Source organism: Ambystoma mexicanum, chromosome 7p (assembly GCF_040938575.1).
Source record: "Ambystoma mexicanum isolate Mex_15411 chromosome 7p, UKY_AmexF1_1, whole genome shotgun sequence".
NCBI classification, from domain to species: Eukaryota; Metazoa; Chordata; class Amphibia; order Caudata; family Ambystomatidae; genus Ambystoma; species Ambystoma mexicanum.
Genome location: NC_090939.1, coordinates 307,018,429 through 307,038,983, shown reverse-complemented (window position 1 = coordinate 307,038,983; position 20,555 = coordinate 307,018,429).

The window sequence follows — 20,555 nt, the reverse complement described above, 5'->3', positions numbered from 1 at the left end:
CCCACCCACCGCTCATGCCCCATGTGTCTCTCCCCGACCCCTCACCCCCCGCTCATGCCCCGTGTGTCTCTCTCCATCCCCCTCACCCCTGCTCATGCCCCATGTGTCTCTCTCCCTCCCCCGCACCCCCTGCTCATGCCCTGTGTGTCTCTCTCCCTCCCCCACACCCTTGCTCATGCCCCGTCTGTCTCTCTCCCTCCCCCCGCTCATGCCCTGTGTGTCTCTCCCCTACCCTCCGCTCATGCCCCGTGTGTCTCTCCCCTCCCCCCACCCCCGGCTCATGCCCCGTGTGTCTCTCCCTCCCCCCCACCGCCCACTCATGCCCAGTGTGTCTCTCTCCCTGCCCCCCACCCCCGCTCATGCCCCGTGTCTGTCTCCTGTCCTGCCCACCCCCTGCTCATGCCCTGTGTCTGTCTCCTGTTACCCCCCCGCTCATGCCCTGTGTCTGTCTCCCCCACCCCCCCGCTCATGGCCCGTGTCTGTCTTCTGTTCCCCCCGCTCATGCCCCGTGTCTGTCTCCTGTTCTCCCCACCCCCCGCTTATGCCCCGTATCTGTCTCCTGTTCCCCTCATGCCCCGTGTCTGTCTCCTGTTGCCCCCCACACCCCCGCTCATGCCCTGTGTCTATCTCCTGTTCCCCCCACCCGCTCATGCCCTGTGTCTCTCTCTTGTTGCCCCCACCCCCCCGCTCATGCCCCGTGTCTGTCTCCTGTTCTCCCCACCCCCCGCTCGTGCCCCGTGTCTGTCTCCTGTTCCTCCCACCCCCGCTCATGCCCCGTGTCTGTCTCCTGTTGCCCCCCACCCCTCGCTCATGCCCCGTGTCTGTCTTCTGTTCCCCCCACCCCCCGCTCATGCCCCGTGTCTCTCCTGTTGCCCCCCTTTCCCTGCTCATTCCCCGTGTCTGTCTCCTGTTGCCCCCCACCCCCCGCTCATGCCCCGTGTCTGTCTCCTGTTCTCCCCAGCCCCCACTCATGCCCCGTGTCTGTCTCCTGTTGCCCCCCACCCCCCGCTCATGCCCCGTGTCTGTCACCTGTTGCCCCCCACCCCCTGCTCATGCCCCGTGTCTGTCTCTGTTGTTCCCCCACCCCCCGCTCATGCCCCGTGTCTCTCTCCTGTTGCCCCCCGCTCATGCCCCGTATCTGTCTCCTGTTCCCCTCATGCCCCGTGTCTGTCTCCTGTTGCCCCCCACACCCCCGCTCATGCCCTGTGTCTATCTCCTGTTCCCCCCACCCGCTCATGCCCTGTGTCTCTCTCTTGTTGCCCCCCACCCCCCTGCTCATGCCCGTGTCTGTCTCCTGTTCTCCCCACCCCCCGCTCATGCCCCGTGTCTGTCTCCTGTTCCTCCCACCCCCGCTCATGCCCCGTGTCTGTCTCCTGTTGCCCCCCACCCCTCGCTCATGCCCCGTGTCTGTCTTCTGTTCCCCCCACCCCCCGCTCATGCCCCGTGTCTCTCCTGTTGCCCCCCTTTCCCTGCTCATTCCCCGTGTCTGTCTCCTGTTGCCCCCACCCCCCGCTCATGCCCCGTGTCTGTCTCCTGTTGCCCCCCAGCCCCCGCTCATGCCCCGTGTCTGTCTCCTGTTCTCCCCAGCCCCCACTCATGCCCCGTGTCTGTCTCCTGTTGCCCCCCACCCCCCACTCATGCCCCGTGTCTGTCTCCTGTTGCCCCCCACGCCCGCTCATGCCCCGTGTCTGTCTATGTTGTTCCCCCACCCCCCGCTCATGCCCCGTGTCTCTCTCCTGTTGCCCCCCGCTCATGCCCCGTGTCTGTCTCCTGTTCCCCCCACCCACTCATGCCTCGTGTCTCTCTCCTGTTGCCCCCCACCCCCCGCTCATGCCCTGTGTCTGTCTCCTGTACCCCCCACCCCCCGCTCATGCCCCGTGTCTCTCTCCTGTTGCCCCCACCCCCTGCTCATGCCCCGTGTCTGTCTCCTGTTCCCCCACCCCCCGCTCATGCCCCGTGTCTGTCTCGTGTTGCCCCCCACCCATGCCCTGTGTCTTTCTCCTGTACCCCCCACTCCCCGCTCATGCCCCGTGTCTCTCTCCTGTTGCCCCCCACCCCCCTGCTCATGCCCCGTTTCTGTCTCCTGTTGCCCCCCAACCCCCCGCTCATGCCCCATTTCTGTCTCCTGTTCTCCCCACCCCCGCTCATGCCCCGTATCTGTCTCCTGTTCCCCCATCCCCCGCTCATGCCCCGTGTCTGTCTCCTGTTCTCCCCACCCCCCGCTAATGCCCCGTGTCTGCACTGTTGGAACAGGGCAGACACGGGGCATGAGCAGGGGTGGGGGCCCCACCTTGCCCTACCCCCGCTCATGCCCTGTGTCTCTCCTGTTTACCCCCACCCCCGCTCATGCTCCGTGTCTGTCTCCCTCCTTTTCCCCCCGCTCCTGGCCGTGCCTCCCCTGTTCACCCCCACCTCCCCGCTCATGCGCTGTGTCTCCCTTCTCCCCCCACCGCCTGCTCATGCCCCGTGTCTCCCTTCTTTCCCGCTCATGCCCTGTGTCTCCCTTCTTCCTCCCCACCCCCCGCTCATGCCCCGTGTCTCCCTTCTTTTCCGCTCATTCCCTCTGTCTCCCTCCTTTTCCCCCCGCTCATGGTCCGTGTCTCCCCTGTTCACCCCCACCCCCCGCTCATTCCCCGTGTCTCCCTTCTTTCCCGCTCATGCCCGTGTCTCCCTTATCCCCCCGACCCCCCGCTCATGCCCCGTGTCTCCCTTCTTTTCCGCTCATTCCCTGTGTCTCCCTTCTTTCCACCCCTTGCTCATGCCCCGTGTCTCTCTCCTGGTCTTCCCGACCCCCCGCCGATGCCCTGTTGTGTTCTCTTTATACACCCTGCCTTCCCTTTCCCTGGTGTCTATCTTGGTAAAAGATTTTCCTTCCTACAACGGGTTTGGGAAGAAAAATCTTTCTATTACCACCCAAGGTTCCCACTTTGAGAACCTAGGATGCTAGTGTTCTTCCTCCATTGAAAAGGACATTATGGTTACGTTGCACTAATAAAACATTATGAAATTCAGTAAAAAAAAATGTGTTAAAGTGACTTTATGGTTAAGTAGCACTAATAAAAACCTATGAAATTCAGTAAAAAAACTTTGTTGAAGGGACGTTATGGATAAGTTGCGCTACTAAAAACCTATGAAATTCAGTAAAAAAACTTTGTTAAAGGGACGTTATGGTTAAGTTGCGCTACTAAAAACCTGTGAAATTTAGTAAAAAAACATTGTTAAAGTGACGTTATGGTTAAGTTGTGATGTCATCTTTGATGTCGTGGGTGTTAGTCTTAGCAGTGCACGGTGGTGGCGCGAGTTATGGTTGCTTAGCTTACTGGTGAATTTCAAGGGTTTTTCGGTTTTATTTGGAACCATAACGTCCCTTTAACAAAGTTCTTTTACTGAATATATATATATATATATATATATATATATATATATATATATATAGTTGATTCTTGCAATAGTATAATGTCAACATATAATTTTCCCAGGTCTCACTTGCTATGGGATTCATTTTTCTTTTGCCCATATGTCTAGAGTATTGTTTGTTAAAAATATACCAGAACTTTCGCATATCTTTACCTTTCAATGCTGTGTTTATAATCTTCAATTGAACAGATGCCTCCATGCCATTATGCATTTTGTGCCAGTTTATGAATCTCAGTCTCAATTTATGTATATTGCATTGTTGAATTAGAAAGTCATTACAATGTTTTTCTGGCCCACCACACATCTTTGTTCAATTTTTTTTTTTCTTATTAGCAATAACATATTCATAATGCTTAGGGCTACCTTTTTTGCGTGTTCTCCATTTTATCAATCCGAGTATAAATAGTCTGGTAATAATCCTTTGTGTTTAAATATGTGGGTATATTTCCTTTAATGAGAGAGTCTAATAGAGAGGTATTCCTTTTGTGTAGACTATCATTTGTCCATTTTATTCGATTTCCCCTCTTATTTACAAGGAAATTACCAGTAATCTGCTCTTGTGGTTGCGTTAGTGCACTATCAAGAGAAAATTCAACCACAACATTATCACTTAAATTGTTAGGAATAATGACATAATTGTTCACAATTACAAAAGCAGAATCATTAGTCAGTACAGAATCAATCCAAGAAAATTGAGTTCCTTTAGTCCATGTATAAAATAGATCTTCCTTTCCTACATTTATCATTTCAAGCAATTGGTATTTATTTTAGTTTGGTTTAGTTTAGTTTAGTTTAGTTTATTATTTTTTATCACGCACCGAACCCTGGGGTATCTGGGTGCTAAAACTTAAGGCAGAATTACAGGCATACAAGGTTTACATCAAACAGAAGTGCTAGTTGACCGAAGGTTACAGAATTAGTCGGTTTGCATATAAATACAAGTAAGCGCATAACAGGGTCTCCAGTGGTTACAGTTTGGACGACAGTACAAAGCAGATAGAGATACATGCAGTGATACAACTGAAATAGGAATAGGTGTGTAGTTTATAATAGTAGGGCTGGTAGTAGTTAGTGTTTCTTGTCATGGAGCCAGCTCTTTACTTTGGCTCTGAAGGTTCAGAAGGAATGTTCCGTTCTGATGGTTAGAGGAAGGGAGTTCCAACATTTGGCGGCCAGCACTGGGAAGCTCGCTCCTCCTGCTCTTTTAAGTTTATACCTCTGGATGGTAAGGCAGTGCGAGTAGAGAGCTCTAGTGGGTCTGGCTGGTTGGTGTTTCGAAAATTTGTCTGACAGATACTTAGGGGCAAAGTTAGATAAGCATTTATGAATAATGACTAAAGTGAGGAGCGAGATTCTGTCGTGCACAAGTGGGCCAGTGGGTGTCCTGTCTGAGACTGGTGATGTGGCTGGATTTAGGGATGTTTAATGCTGATCTTAGAGCGTTATTTTGTAAGACTTGAAGTCTGTTGAGGTTCTGTTTGGAGGAGCCTACAAAAAGAGTTCTGCAATAATAATAATAATAATTTGGCATTTATATAGCGCTACGAACCCTCAGGTATCTGAGCGCTGCTTATTATTACCCACGGTGTGTGGTGCTCATTTATCGACCTCGGAAGGATGAAACGCTAAGTTTGGCGCTGCCGGGATTCGAACCTGCATTCGCAGGCTCTGCACTGATGTCAAAGCGAGCGCTCTACTCGCTGTGCCACTTGACCGGCTATAGTGATGGGGTGTATTGGTGTAGGCAGCAGTTGGGGCGGTGGCACTCACTTGTTTCTTGAGTGAGAGGGTGGAGTGTAGGTAAACTCCCAAAGTATTGATTTCCTTAGCCACTTTGATGGAATGCCCGTCGATATCGAATGACGTGTATCAGGGGTCAAGTTTGCTTAGCCGTATTTGCAATCCGACGAACAGGAACTCCGTCTTCTCATCATTGAGACAAAGGCTGTGGGCTGCCATCCATGCCTGGATTTCCAAGTATATTGCATTAATCCATTTAGAATCATCTTCATAACACCCAGTCAGTGTGATGAGAACTTGGGTGTCATCAGTGTAATTCGTGTATGTGACACCCATGTTATGAAGACGGTCAAAGAGGAGCTTTGTGAAGATGTTATAAAGTGTTGGACAGACGCACAAGCCTTGCAGCATGCCGCAATAGATAGGGACTGGGTCGGCTGAGGGAGCGAAGACCCTGGTGGTTCGAATGGATAGAAATGATTTTGATCCCATTAGAGGTGTTATTGGAGAAGGCAGCAGCTGTGGTCAAGTGATCTGTGAGGATCTGGTGATTGACAAGTTTGAATGATGCTGAGAGGTCTAACAACAGGATAATAGCCAACTTACCTTTATCCTTGGCCTCATCCATTTGGATTTTAAGGTTCAGGAGGGCCGTTTCTGTGCCATGTCTTGGCCTGAAGCTGAATTGTCTGAGCCCAAGTAAGTTATTATTCTCCAAGTGTTGTTGGATTTGGAGATAGTCCACTCTATTTAATGTTTTTAGGAGGAAGGGAACAGTAGTAACATGCCTGTAATTGGTTGGTGTATTAGGGTCTACGTTTCTTTTTTTAAGAAGGGCATGGCCCATGTTTCTTTGAGGTTATTGGCGGCTTCCTGAATGATAGAGGCAGGGCAGAGATCTCCTTGACATCTTGATGGTTTTAGGCTTTGGATAATGTTTTCCACTTCATTCGGTGGGACTGGTGAGAAGGACAACGGTAGGCAGAGAGACATGATTGTCCGACAAGTGTCTGGAATTGGAGCTACTGGCCAAGCTATTTTTCTATCCTCTACTTTAGAATGTAGCAGTGAGATTTTGTCAGCAAGAGCTTTCTGTATTTTGGTGCACCAATCTGCGTCCTTCACGCATGTATCTGTAGGTGGAATTGGCGACCCTAATTCCCTTAGGATACTGAAGAGCTCCTTGGTCCCAGATTTGGCATTTAGGATTGTATTGTCATAGTTCCCTTTTTTTGAGTTGAGAATGGCCGATTTGTAGCTGGCAGCAGCCAAGGTCCACAACGCCTTGTTAGGAGTGGTGGGTGTTTTACTCCAAGTGGATTTCAGCAACTCTATTGACATTCCGTAAGGTTTTTAGTTCACTTGTGAACCATTTGTTAAGATGGGCTGTTGGTTTGGCTTTTTTTAGTATGATAGGGGCAATGAAGTTTAAGGCTGAGTCTAATGTGTCATTGTAGAGGTCGACTAGTTTGTTTGAGTCTAAACCTTTATAGTTAGTTGGGTCCAAGATATTGTGGATCAGGGGAAGTACATTTTGTAGCATTATGTTACGGTTGTTTCTGGATCAAATTTGGGGGGCGATAATAGAACTAGGGTTACGGGGTGCATTCTCGCGTATAGCAAAGGAAATACAGTGTTGATCGGACCATGCGATGGGTTAATTCTGGCGGATTGTAGTTGAACAATTAAAATCTACCAACCAGTCCAAGGTTTGTCCTTTGTTAAGCCTAGGCCCCTTTATACAGTGATTAAAACCTAGCTGAGAAATTGAATTTTCTAGTGATGTAGCATTAAGGTTGTTCAGGTCAGGGAATCCTAAATTGAGATCTCCTAGCAAGATGATTTGCGAGCCTGGTTTAGTATTGTTCGTTAGTAGGTCTGTAATATCTTCCTCAAAGGAGGAGATGGGACCTTCGGGTCGGTAGATAAGATGCAAGAGGATTGTTTGGGTAGCTGAAATGGGAAGCTTAACTGACAGGTGTTCCGCCAATGGTAGGCAGACATGGGAGGTGGCTCTGAGACCCAGGTGATTTTTTGTTATGAATGCTACTCCACCTTATTTGCCTGAATCTCTATCCAACCTGATGATGGTATAGCCCTCAGGGCTGGCTAGGGAAAGTGCTGGGCCTGCAGCCTGGTGTAACCAGGTTTCTGTAATGGCAAGGAAGTCCAGGCCGTTAGTTGCAATGAGGTCGGCAATATCAAGTGGATGTGCGACCAGTAACTGAACATTAATGACTGCGCTTTTGATGTTGGGACAAGATGTGTGGAGATCAGTCGAGAGCTGGAAGGTGGGCAGTGATGTGCTGGCGGGCAGAGCAGTAGTTGGTTTAGATGCAGAGGGATGTACCGAAGGCCTTGTGAAAGTCTTATGGTTCGGGATACAAGAGCCTAGTGTCATGTTTCTGGAACTCACTGGACAAGGTATCAATGGTGTAGGTGGTGTGGCAAAGTGCTGGATCCATTCTGCAGGGCTGAGTAAGTTAATAGGTGTGCCTGTGTTGACAATGCCAGGTGAAGTGGTGGTGGCTTTGTGTGGTGTAGGTGATTGGAATGGGGGTGGAAGTTTGTTGGGGTGATTGAGTGGAAGGGTGGAAGGATAGTGGCCATAGTGTGGGTGATTCTGCGGAGGGAGGCTGTGAGGGCAGTGCAACTGATTAAGAAGGACATTGGGCCTCATTACAAAGTTGGAGGTAGCCTTGCCGGTAAAATCGGCAAGGCTACCTACAAACTTGCAGCAGGGTCCAGCACCCGCAAATGGGCAATTACCGGGGTATTTCAGCCCCGCCAGTCCTGATAATTGCCCTTTCACGGGTGTCAGAGCCGGTAGATCCCCATTCCCATTTGAGCCCCATTGGGCTCAATGGGAATGGGGATTCCTGTAGCACCGGCACGGTTCATTACCGTGCCGTGCTACGCTCACGGGTGCCTTTCATTCCGCCAGGTCAGTCCTGGAGGAATGAAAGGCACCCGCAAGCACAACTCAGAGTTTGCCGGTCCGGATACAACATTACCTGTAAGCTTACTGGTACCATTGTATCTGTACCGGCAACCTTATAATGAGGCCCACTGTCTGGTACTGCAGTGTGGCTAGGTGTATATACTTTGCATTGAGTTAAATATAAGAAGTAGATTTGGATTCACAGTCAGCTAAATAACATGATGTAGTGCCACAGAAGTGTAGAGGCTAGTAGTCACGATCGAGGGTCGTTAGTCGAGGTGTTGTGGGGGTACTCACAATAAGATAGTATTCATAAATGATGGCCCAAACTCACCATATGTTGGTGATCAAACTAGTGCTTACAGTGGACTAGTCAGCATGATGGCCCAATAGGCATAGATCAATATATTAAGGTAGATTTTAATTTTCTTTATTTGCAATGCGCTTATACCGTAAGTGTGTTTCAAAGTACCCACAGAGCAAGAGGGACGGAACATGGGAATGAAAATCAATTAAAACAATAAAGGATAGAGGCAGACTTAATAGGCCTTGTGAGCATTCAAAACGTACAAGTGCAGAGAAAGGGGAGGGAAAGAGGGAGTGGGGGGTGAGTGCTAGTTGTGCCTGGAGAGAAGTGCTCAGGAAAGAGCAGCTGTAAGTGCCAGGTGGAGGAATTGCTAGGGAGTGGTCATCTGCCGATAAATATGTGAGTGCTGGCATGTAGTGACAAAGGCAAGTGGGAGCCAAGGCACGTCCTGTGAGTGGGTGGAGGCTGAAGGTAATTGTGAGTGAGAGGCCAGGTCCCAAAAGGACACCTTAGGGCCCTGGACACCAATCTCAGCAACTGTGGTATTAGCAGAGGAGGGAGGAAGGGAAGGAGGAATTGAAAAGGAAAGTCTTGAGGAAATTCCGGAATTTGAGGAGATCCGGCTTTAAGTGGAGAGGAATGGGGAGGATGTTCCGTAGGAGGGAGCCTACTGAGGAAAGAGTTTGGCCACCAGCTCTCTGTTTAGCGAAGCGTTTGACACACAGAGAGTTGGTGCTGGAGCAGCGTAGGGCTCTGGAGGGAGAGTATTTAGTAAGAGCAAGTTGTAGATAGAGTGCTCCCCTACCCCAGACAGCCTTATGGATGATGCAGAGGGATTTGAATTTTATCCTTGCAGCAACCGGTAGCCAGTGGAGAGTTTTTAGGGCTGTAGAGATGCAGACCCTGGGCTTGAGGCCAGGGATACATTTTGGTGCCCTATTCTGTATTAGCTGGAGGTGTCATAGAGAAGGAGAGGGTACATTACGGAAAAGGCTATTACAGTAGTATAGCCTAGAGAGAACCAGAGCACTAGAGACATTGAGCTTCTGGGGTAAACTGAGAAAAGGGAGAATTCCTTTAAGGAGGTAGAGTTGTAAATGGGCCTTCTTGGCAAGGTCCTTACTGTGAGGGAGGAAGGAAAGAGATGAGTCGAAGATGACTCCAAGGTTTCTGCCTTCGGATGAAGGAGGGGGGAGCCCATAGAGGATGGCCAGAGTGAGGGGAAGAAAGAGGGAGCAGGAGTCCCAATTGGAAGTATTTCAGTCTTGCTGGCATTGAGGCAGAGATCATTGGAAGTGCACCTGGATTGAATGGCAGATATGATGGAGGGAGTAAGGAGAAGGTCAGAAGGAAGTTTGAAGAAGAGTTGTGTGTCATCTGCATAGCACCAGAAGTTAGGGGAGAAGGTGGACATGAGGTGTGTCTTTGGAGCAAGCTAAGAGTTAAAGAGCCAGAGGAGAGGCTGGAGCCCTTGGGGACACCACAGGTGAAGAGACTGGTGGTGGGGAGAAAGATCCCAGAATAACCTGGAACACCTGGAACAGAGAGTCACTGAAGAAGGAGGTTTGTCAGTAAAGTCCCTGCTCCGAGATACCCAGGGAAGTATGCATCCATTTTATGAGGATATAGTGGTTGACCATATCAAAAGCGGAGGAGAGATCAAGTAGAATAAGGACAGTTGGAGAGTTGGAATCAAGAGATGCAAGCAGTTCCTCATGGGTGATCAGAAGAGAAGTTTTCATGCCTCTGGCCAGCTTCTAAAGGAGTTTCCAGAGGAATGGATTGATAGATATGGGGCAATAGTTGGCTGGACAAGTGGGGTCTGTTGAAGGTTTTTTTCAGGAGGATGTGCACATGTGAGTGCTTAAAGCAAAAGAGTGGTTGCAGAAATCAGCAAGTTCAAGGACAAGAGATCCAATGTTGTCCTTAATGGTTCTGGAGGAGCATGGGGACATCTGTTTGGAGGAGACCTTCATGGAGTGGACAACTCTGGCGATCTCATCAGGCTTGATAGGGGAAAAGAAGGAGAGAAAGGCAGAGGGACAGGGAGATGCCATAGGAGGCAGGGGGTGGTGGAGGGGGATGGGAGGGGTAGTTTGAAGCAACTTTGCTCAAGATGTCCCGTGTTTTTGTAGTAAAGTGTGTGGCCATGAATGAATACTTGACAGCCATGGGTTTGAATCATTTGTCATCTCCTCTTATTCACTTCTGATAGCCTGTATGAGATGGGCATTTTTGATATAGAAGTGATCTTGTAAAATGATGACTTTCCTACATGGGAAGGAAGAATGCTGGTAATTTAAGTCTCCCGATATGTAGTATTGACCATTCTAATGTATATTTGAACATACTTTGAGCAACAGTTCTATTAGCGTAATTATTGACTTAGATGTACTGTTGCCCTGAGGGTTATATACGTTTATCAATAGTATTAGTAATTTGTTTCCATTAACCAACCTTTCAATGGTGCTTGCCAATACATACTCTGATTGATATCTAGATAGGAATTGTTTACCTTTTAAATGCATGACAACAGCAATGATCAACCCACCAAGGGGAAAAGCACTTATATTTTTCTAGGCTTTCATTTGAAGGATGATGCATCAATCCATAAACAGATTCTGCGTTAACCATGTTTCCTGCAAGAGGATCATGTCTGAGGAAAGTAAGTAATGCAGACCTAATGGATTATCCGTAAAGGATATAAAAACCCCAATGTTCCATGATCGGATAATAACTTGAGCTACGTCAGTATGCTCAAGTCATTCTATCCCTTCCATTTCAGGGTTTTCTGGTCTAAGTTGCAGCTATGTGGAATATTAATCTTAGATTGCAGTGAAGAGAAGAGAATACCTTACTAACAATAATCACGTCGTTGGTCAAGTGTCCTCCAGTCATTTCAGTCACTATTTTCTTTTTTTATGCTATTCTTATCTATGGATTTCGACTCTTTCACAAATTCATAACCTAATTTTTGGAAATTGATAGCTTGGGTCATAATAAGTTCTGTAACTATAGGCAAAACAAGATCTGTCAGCGACCAAGATGTTTTGCGGGATCTCTACCAATTTGAAATCTCGGAACATCACCATCTTTAAGGTCAGAAATTGATGTATCAATTCAAGTACATAAGACCTATTTAGAAATGCACTAGCTGATGTGGCATGGAGATCAATGATTTTTATCATTTTGGGTGTCACATTAATTGCTTTTGAGGATAAAAGTTCCAGGTTTAACATGCTGCCATTATCCTGAGTGTCCAACTCAGCCTTTCAAATTTGTTCTGTTGCAAAGCCCATAGGTTGAGACTTGCTAATAGATGCAAGGGGACCTTTTGAATGACAAGCATCTTTTCTGTTTATCATAATCTTTGAATAAAGTAATCTGTGACTGTGACAATAAGACAATAAATAATCAGCTAAGGAATATGGAGGCACATGACTGTGAACAGAATGAATCGGTGGTTACACCAGTGGAAATCACAGAGGTAGAAATAGATCTGGTGAATATTATTGATGATGATACACTAATAGAGATACCAGAAACAAATATAGATAGCAATTCAGATATCAAGACATTAGAAAATCAACTTTATCTCCCAGAAACTCAATGAAAGTAACATCAGCGCAACAAGTAAATAATATCAACAGCCATGTTTGAAACCGTTTGAGAAACTAATGACCTCGATAATTGAAAAATGTGAACAAATTGAAAAAAAGAAAGATATTCAATAATTACTCCTACATAAGAGTATCAATCGAACAAAAATACAAAAGGACCAGAGCACGAATATTGAAAGTGAAACCGACAACAATAAGTCACAGAATGCTCCTGATGTACTAACACCTGAAACAAAATAGGGTTGTAGCAACAAACCTTATGAAAGAAAAGACTCAGACTCAGTGACAAATATGAAAGTAATGAATCAACTGATTCTAGAGTTAACCTTGAACAGTAAAAAGTTAAACAAAAATGAGAAAAATATAACCACAAATAGGCGAACTAAAATCTCACAAGCCAGAATGAATGAAAAAAGCAATAAATAAAAATGTTATAACAAAAAATGTGTGTATCATAAATGAAAACTGTGAAAGCCTAGAGCAGATAGATATAGATCTGAACAACAATCAAATTAATAAGAAGGAACAATACAAAATAAAGGAGAAAATAAATAGGAATAGAATAGCATCTAACATGACGTCTGCGACAACAATGTATCCAGTAGTATACATAGATAAACAAACAATTGATGAACAAACACCCACCTGACATTCAGAATTCCATGCTCGATAAAAGATGTGAAGAAGGAATTGGTAATATAACTAAAAATCAAAATAGTAGTAACATATGTAACACTAAAATTGTTAAGATAATGGGAAAGAAAAAATGTAAGGAGAGTAGCTCTACTACAGAGCATGCTCTTGAAGATGTACATTGTCTTTTCTTAACTGACTGTGCTGTTATAGACGCCCCAGGATTCGAAAATATACAAAACAATTCAGAAAAAATTACAGATACAAAAGATGATAGAAGTAAGGGTAACAGACAAATGGTTAACTCGGGATCTCAAACTAATACCGTTCAGAAAGACACCCATAAGGTAGTAACACAAAAGGTAGGCTGTATATTGGCTAACAAAAATCTCAATGACTCAGATGTTAAAATAATTGAGAAAATAAAAGGACTACAACTAAAACCTCTCTCGTCTGCCGGTTTCCATCCACCCTTAAATCACAGAATAATACTTCAGATATTTCATACTATAATACTATAGTACCACTTTGCACTCATACCCGAAGATATTGATATAGTTGATCAAGAAGTGCAAACTGATATAGCAATTACCAACATATGGTTTAAAAGCGAAACAACACTAGACTATGTACCTAATTATGAAGATGTATTATTCAGAGCTAATTACAGTTGTAAGATTACAAATATAATGTTGAGAAAAATTAGACCCGCATTAACCTCCCAAAGTACATCCCGCTAGAAAACCTTAGCTACAACCTTGTCTAACACTAGAGAGAAAGTAACTAGCCATAAAAAAAACAATTATGAGAGAGAAAGAAAAGAATAAAATGCATGCAAGTGAAATTGTTAATGAAGATATCAATGATGAAGAAGGCTACTGGCAATGGCTTCCCAAAGCCTTTAAACCACACTTTTTAAAATGTTTTCGATGACAGGAATATGCTAACAAGAGGATTCTTTCACCTAGATGCAGAAAACGGTCTTCTAGCTAACATAGCTTTGTTTGAGATAGTTGTGCTCCAAGAAACTTGGATAACAACCATATATGAAATTGATGGGAGAAGTACAGCTCAAATGATGGCCACTAAGGGACTTATTGGGTGTCCAAGGAGGTGGGGGATGATTATTAATATCTGTTGCACACCCGTGGCGGATTTAGGAGATGGATGCATCTACCAACATGGTACAAGTAGATAAAGTGCACTGTAACATAGCCGAAAAAGGAGAAATTATAGTTATTAATGTTTATAATGCACCATACACTAATGCACATAGAACTAATATATATATATATCGAATGCCTCGTCTGCAGGCTCTCTCTCTCTCCTGGCCACTCCCTTACTGTGGCTACCATCTACCGGCCACCTGGTCTGATCTCCTCCTTCCTGCTGGTCTGATCTCCTCCTTCCTCACTGAGTGGGCGGACCTCTGCTCTTCCCTCGTGGTCTCAACCACTCAACGCCTCCTTCAACATCCACCTCGATGCTTCCTGTCCCTCCACTGGACTTTTTGTGACCTTTGTGACTCCCTCTCAATCTCTATTCTCCCCAATGGCCCGACTCACTATGCAGGGCACACTCTGGATGTTCTGATCTCTTCAGAGCCTCCCCTTTCGATCCCTTTCACCACTCCTCTTTCCTGGAGTGATCACTTTATCCTTTCCTACAACGTCACCTCTCTACCCCCCAGGCCAAACCAACTCAAGCACTGCCACCTACCTTCTCGGCTATCCGACCCATGAAGCATGTGTCAGTTGAGACTTTTGCTACCACTTTCTAGCCCCCTCCTCCCCCCATGGCAGACTCACACCCTGACACAGCCTTTTCCATGCTCCACTCTGCTATATCTGATACTCTCAATGCTCTTGCCCTTGTCACGAGGATCCACTTGAAGCCCAAAGCCAAGTGCAACTCTTTGTACGACTCTGACCTCGTCACCCTGAAATGCAAGTGCAGGGTGGTTGAGAGGAAATGGCATGCTTCCGGTACATCCCCTGACAAACTGGCATGCCGCCTGCTTCAAAGGCAATACCGGCTCTCTGTCCGCACCAAGAAGAGAGCTCACATCCAAGCCTGCATCTCTGGGGCATCTAACAACTCAGCCAAACTCTTTAAAATCTGCACGGATCTGGCCAATCCTGCCGCAGGCTCTATTTCCTGTGTTAGAAGATTTAAGCACTAATGTCCACTCCCACCCAGTAAAGGTTAGCGGCCACACTCGGCAATCCATACAATGGTCTAACACCAAGAGGATTGAAGATAAATACAATCTTTATAACTCTATTCTGGAGTACATAGAGACAATATGTCTTTTTAACTGTACACTTCCTTGGAGTGCGCTTCCGGTATTCCTTTCTGAACTTTTAAATCATGCAAAGATACATCTTTGATTGGTTATGCACATCTTTGTTTTTTATTTCCTTTCAAACATAAACTTTCTTCTCTAAATAGACATATCCATTTTGTCTCTCGACACGTGTTTCTCCATGATTAACGCACGAGGTTCATCAGGAGAGTTTTTTAATATAAAACAAGAAAAACATTTTTTTGCTTAGCTATATCAACCCAAATACATTGTGTATGTACAACAATTTAGGTGGTAGAGGCAAGCCACCAATTGATATATTCATTTAACATACTCACCAGTTTTTTCAAATTCGGTAATATTCTCAACTTTTAAATCATTTTGTTAAAGTTATTTTTTCCCATTTATAGCAAAACATTTATCCTTTCTTATCTTCCAGAAAAAATATATAGGATTTCTGTGAAAACCAAAAGTAAAATAAACAAAATTTTAAGATTAGGTTAAGTTTAAATAATCCCTATGGTTTTGGTATCATAAAGTATCCCTTAGTCTGCTCTCCTCACTCTATTTATCCCGGTACGATTGCCTTCAATCCTTCTCATTCCGTGCTACTGTGAAAGCGATTTCAATCCTCTTATTTATACTCGTGGGCCCGCTACGTGTGACGTCATAACGCCGCGCAACGCGATGACGTCATGCGTTACGTTACACGATGACGTCACATGTTTTTCCTACACAGTCGGCGGCCATCTCCAAATAATGCAGATTATTTTCACACTAATGTAGATCTATTCAAATTTTGTAGAAAATTAAAATTGAAAAAATACTTTGCCGAATCAATATTCGAGAAACAAAAGAAGACGAATCAGGATATCTCACCTCTGTCAGTAGAAATTGTAGAAAAGACAATAAATATCATGAATCTCACAGAAGAAAATTATACTACAGAAATGTTCCTGGATGAACAAAATATTGATCCTTGTTTATCGGAAGAATCAAACTTAAAACTAAAATCCAAGTTCATTCCTAAAATGGCAGAAAACAATGTAATTGATGTCTTTCAAAAAATGGTGAGTGCAGATCTGAGACAAAATTTTCTCAAAAATAAACAAACGAAAATGAAACACAATCTTTCACAAAAAGAATCGATGGCTATTGAGACCTTATCAAAAAATACACAATGGATAATTAAGAGTGCAGATAAAGGAGGCAATATTGTCCTGATGCAAAGAAAAGACTATATTAATGAAGGAAACAGACAATTGAATGATAGGAATTGTTATAGTCTACTACAGAAGAATCCAATTATGGATTTGCAGTCGGAATGGCACAGCATGATCAAAAATTGGGAAGAAATCGGTTTACTCTCTGAAGATGAATATCATTATCTGAACAACACTCATCCAATTATGCCAATAATATAGATCCATAAAACATTTGAACAATTTCCAACCTGTAGACCAATCATCAATGGCATAGGTTCAATAACAGAAAGAGTTCCCCAATATATTGATTTACACCTTCAGCCTTTAACAACTAATCTGTCATCATACCTGAGAGACAGCAAACATGTCATACAACAACTGGAAGAAATACCTTGGGAAAAAAGTTTTCTTTTTGTAACTATGGACGTGGTATCCTTATATACCAGTATTGAACATTTAAAAGGGCTTCAAAGAACTGAGTTGTTTTTGAAAACTAGATCAATTTCGTTCCACCAACAAAATTCAATGATTCTAGAAATGTTGCATTTTGCTTTAACCAACAGCATCTTTTTGTTCAATAAACAAATTTACAGACAAGAACAAGGCACAGAAATGGGGGCCAAGTTTGCACCGCCCTATGCAAACTTATTCATGGGACACTTTGAGATCAACCACGCATGGCAACATACAGCATTTACAAATGGATACATAACCTATTGGGGAAGATATATCGATGATATTCTTATGATATGGAATGGAGATAAAAAAGAAAATTTTGACTACATCAGATATCTGAATGCGAATGATTATAATGTCAAATTTACTGAAAAAATGAGTTCTAAAAAAATTGAATGTTTGGATCTGCTAATCTATACAGATGGGGAAAAGATCCTAACAGATCTATATATAAAGCCAACTTCAGTAAATAAAGTACTACATTCTGAAAGCAATCACGTGAAGCATATAATTAAAAATATACCATATGGTGAAATTCTGAGAACAAAACGAAACTGCAGTTCAAATGAAAAATACGAAAATCATGTTAAATTGCTCAAAGAAAAATGTATACAGAGAGGTTACAAAAATCAAGATGTAGACAAAGCCATCCACAAAGCTGAAAAAGTACCTAGAACTGAACTACTAAAGGACAAATCAAGAATGATGAAGAAAAGAGAAGAAAAGGTAGACTTCATAACGACTTTCAATAGTGAAGATCACCTTTTGAAAAAGTTTCTGACAAAACATTGGAACATTTTGCAAAGCGATGAAATGCTAAAACAGTACATAGAAGCTAAACCCAGGATAATTTATAGAAGGGCACCAACTTTAAAGCAAAAAATTAGCCCCAGTCATATGAAAGAAGAAAAAACTGAAGTGTTAAGTCAATTTTTACAAGTAGCAGCACCAACAGGAACCCACAAGTGTGGGAGTTGTGGAATCTGTGACCAAATGGAAAATGGTGTAAAAGAGATAAGGCTACCAAATGGAAAAATTCATAAACTAAAACAATTCATTAACTGTAACACTAAGTATGTGATTTATACAATTACATGTATATGAAATAAGAAATATGTGGGAAGTACTATTAGAGTACTGAAAATCAGATTACCAGAACATATTAGAGCCATAAAAAATAAGGACACAAGGTACCCTATGGCAATTCACTTTAATCATGAATATAAAGCAACTGACATTAAAGGTATCAAGTTTCTGGGCATAGAAAAAATGGAAAGCATGGAGAGAGGAGGCAACAGAGAGCTACAATTAAGGAGAAGAGAAGCGAAATGGATCTGTATTTTGGACACTTGCAATACAGGGCTAAATTCAGATAATGAAATGAGTCATTGGTTGTAATGATTTGTTTTTTGAAATTCTATTTGAAATTTAAAATTGCTTGGGGGTTGTGAAAATGTTTAACTAAATTCAAAAGAATTGATGATATAGTGAAAAGTATCTTGAGAGAGTTTACATATTTATTTACATGTATGAAAATTAGAGACATATAATTGCGAAAATAAGGTTTAAAAAATTGGAACTTACTTTTGTTAAAATGGCAATATCTTGAATTGGTGTCTTTGAAGTGAAGTAAAACACATAGCTTATTCCAAAACTAAGATGGCTGCCGACCGTGTAGGAAAAACGCGTGACGTCATCGTGCAACGTACGCATGACGTCATCACGTTGCGCGGTGTGATGATGTCACAGGTAGCGGGCCCGCGAGTATAAATAAGAGGATTCAAATCACTTTCACAGTAGCACGGAATGAGAAGGATTGAAGGCAATTGTACCGGGATAAATAAGTTGAGGAGAGCAGACTAAGGGATACTTTATGATACCAAAACCATAGGGATTATTTAAACTTAACCTAAGCTTAAAATTTTGTTTATTTTACTTTTGGTTTTCACAGAAATCCTATATATTTTTTCTGGAACATAAGAAAGGATAAATGTTTTGCTGTAAAAGAAAAAAAAAATTACTTTAACAAAAGGATTTAAAAGTTGAGAATATTACTGAATTGGAAAAAACTGGTGAGTATGTTAAATGAATATATCAATTGGTGGTTTGCCTCTACCACCTAAATTGTTGTACATAAACAATGTATTTGGGTTGATATAGCTAAGCAAAAAAATGTTGTTCTTGTTTTATATTAGAACACTCTCCTGATGAACCACGTGCGTTAAACGTGGAGAAACACGTGTCGAGAGACAAAAGGGATATGGCTATTTAAAGAAGAAAGTTTATGTTTGAAAGGAAATAAAAAACAAAGATGTGCATAACCAATCAAAGATGTATCTTTGTATGATTTAAAAGTTCAGAAAAGGAATACCGGAAGCGCACTCCAAGGAAGTGTACAGTTAAAAAGAATTGTTTGTTTAATATTGCAGCAGCCGCAATATACATTCCAACAGGTGCAGCATCCAGGTAACAAAGAAATCACTCACTACTGCACAGTAAGAAATCGCCAATTACAGGAAATCAAAGCCGCAAAGAACTGCAAAATGTATACAAAAATAGAGACAATGGGCCTCATTACGACCCTGGCGGAGTGGGTTTACGCCAGCGTTATTCGCGGTGGACCCGTCCGCCCTACTACGAGTTCCCGTAGCGCCATGGAGCGTTTTCCGCCTGGTTTTTCCGGGCGGAGAAATCCATGGCGCTACGAGACCTTGTTGTTAATTACGCCACCGTATTTTACGGTGGCGTAATTAACGCCTTCCCCACTCCCATTATACCCTATGGGGCAAAAATGGGAATGGGGAAGGGTAAAACGGGGGATGGGGATTTACCGCCCCGCCAAGGTCGGAATGGGGCAGAAAATCCGCCAACCCCCATGGCGCTATCGGCAGCTTTCCGCCGTGCTCCATGGTGCATTTTGCACCGCGATTTCCGCCAGGGTCGTAATGAGGGCCAATATGTGATGGTGACACTAATGATGTTGTGATTCTAGCAGAATATGAGACGCTTACTTTAAAATTAAGTTCAAAATATCCATGCCAGGGAAGGCGTTTAAAAAAATCAATCCTGAGTAAATCAAATTGGTATGATGGCGAATTTCATAATCCAAGAGCCGGAATTCTTAACTGCCTTAAATCTAGTTTAGGGCTGGACAAACTTGTGAGCTTCTCTAAATATATAATTCTTTAGTGCTCACAAAAAAAGGGTTTTTACTCACAGGAAATGGATTGCTCTTCATGCTTCACTCCAAACATGGGATCAACCATTATTTTTGGAAGCTGGTCCAGGCAATGAAGATGGCTGGAGGTGTCATTTTTGGAAGCTGATCCAGGCAATGAAGATGGCTGGAGGTGGCATTTTTGTCAATCTAATTTGGACTCCTGCAGCTGTGGTGGTGTCCTTTATTCCTTTCAAGCCCTCCACTACTGCTGACGTCCTGACGGTATCTATCAAAGAGGTCGTATTAGCCCATGACATATTTAAAAGTGGCAAAGTGGCAGGCCCCACCTATACCTATTGATTGTCTAAAAGATGAAGCGGATATCTGAGCCCCAGTCCTATGTCAGGTATTTAATGCAATTTTCACCAGAGGAAAAATCCCAAATTCATGGCGGCGGGTGGTGATAGTAACTATTTACAAAAAGGGAGACAACCCAGGCAATTATCATCCAATTTTGCTCTTTGATAGTATTGGTAAATTATTTGGGAAAGTTATTTTGAAACATCTACTGGACTGGATAGATAAGGAATCAAAAATGCAAACCCTCCAGGCAGGTTTAGACATAATAGAAGAACGATTGATCAATGTTTTATGCTCTAATTACTAATTCAGTGATATACAGTCTTTATGTGGCATTCGTAGATCTAAAAAATGCATTTGACTCAGTTTGTAGGGGAACCTTGTGACAGATACTACACTCATGAAAAGCTG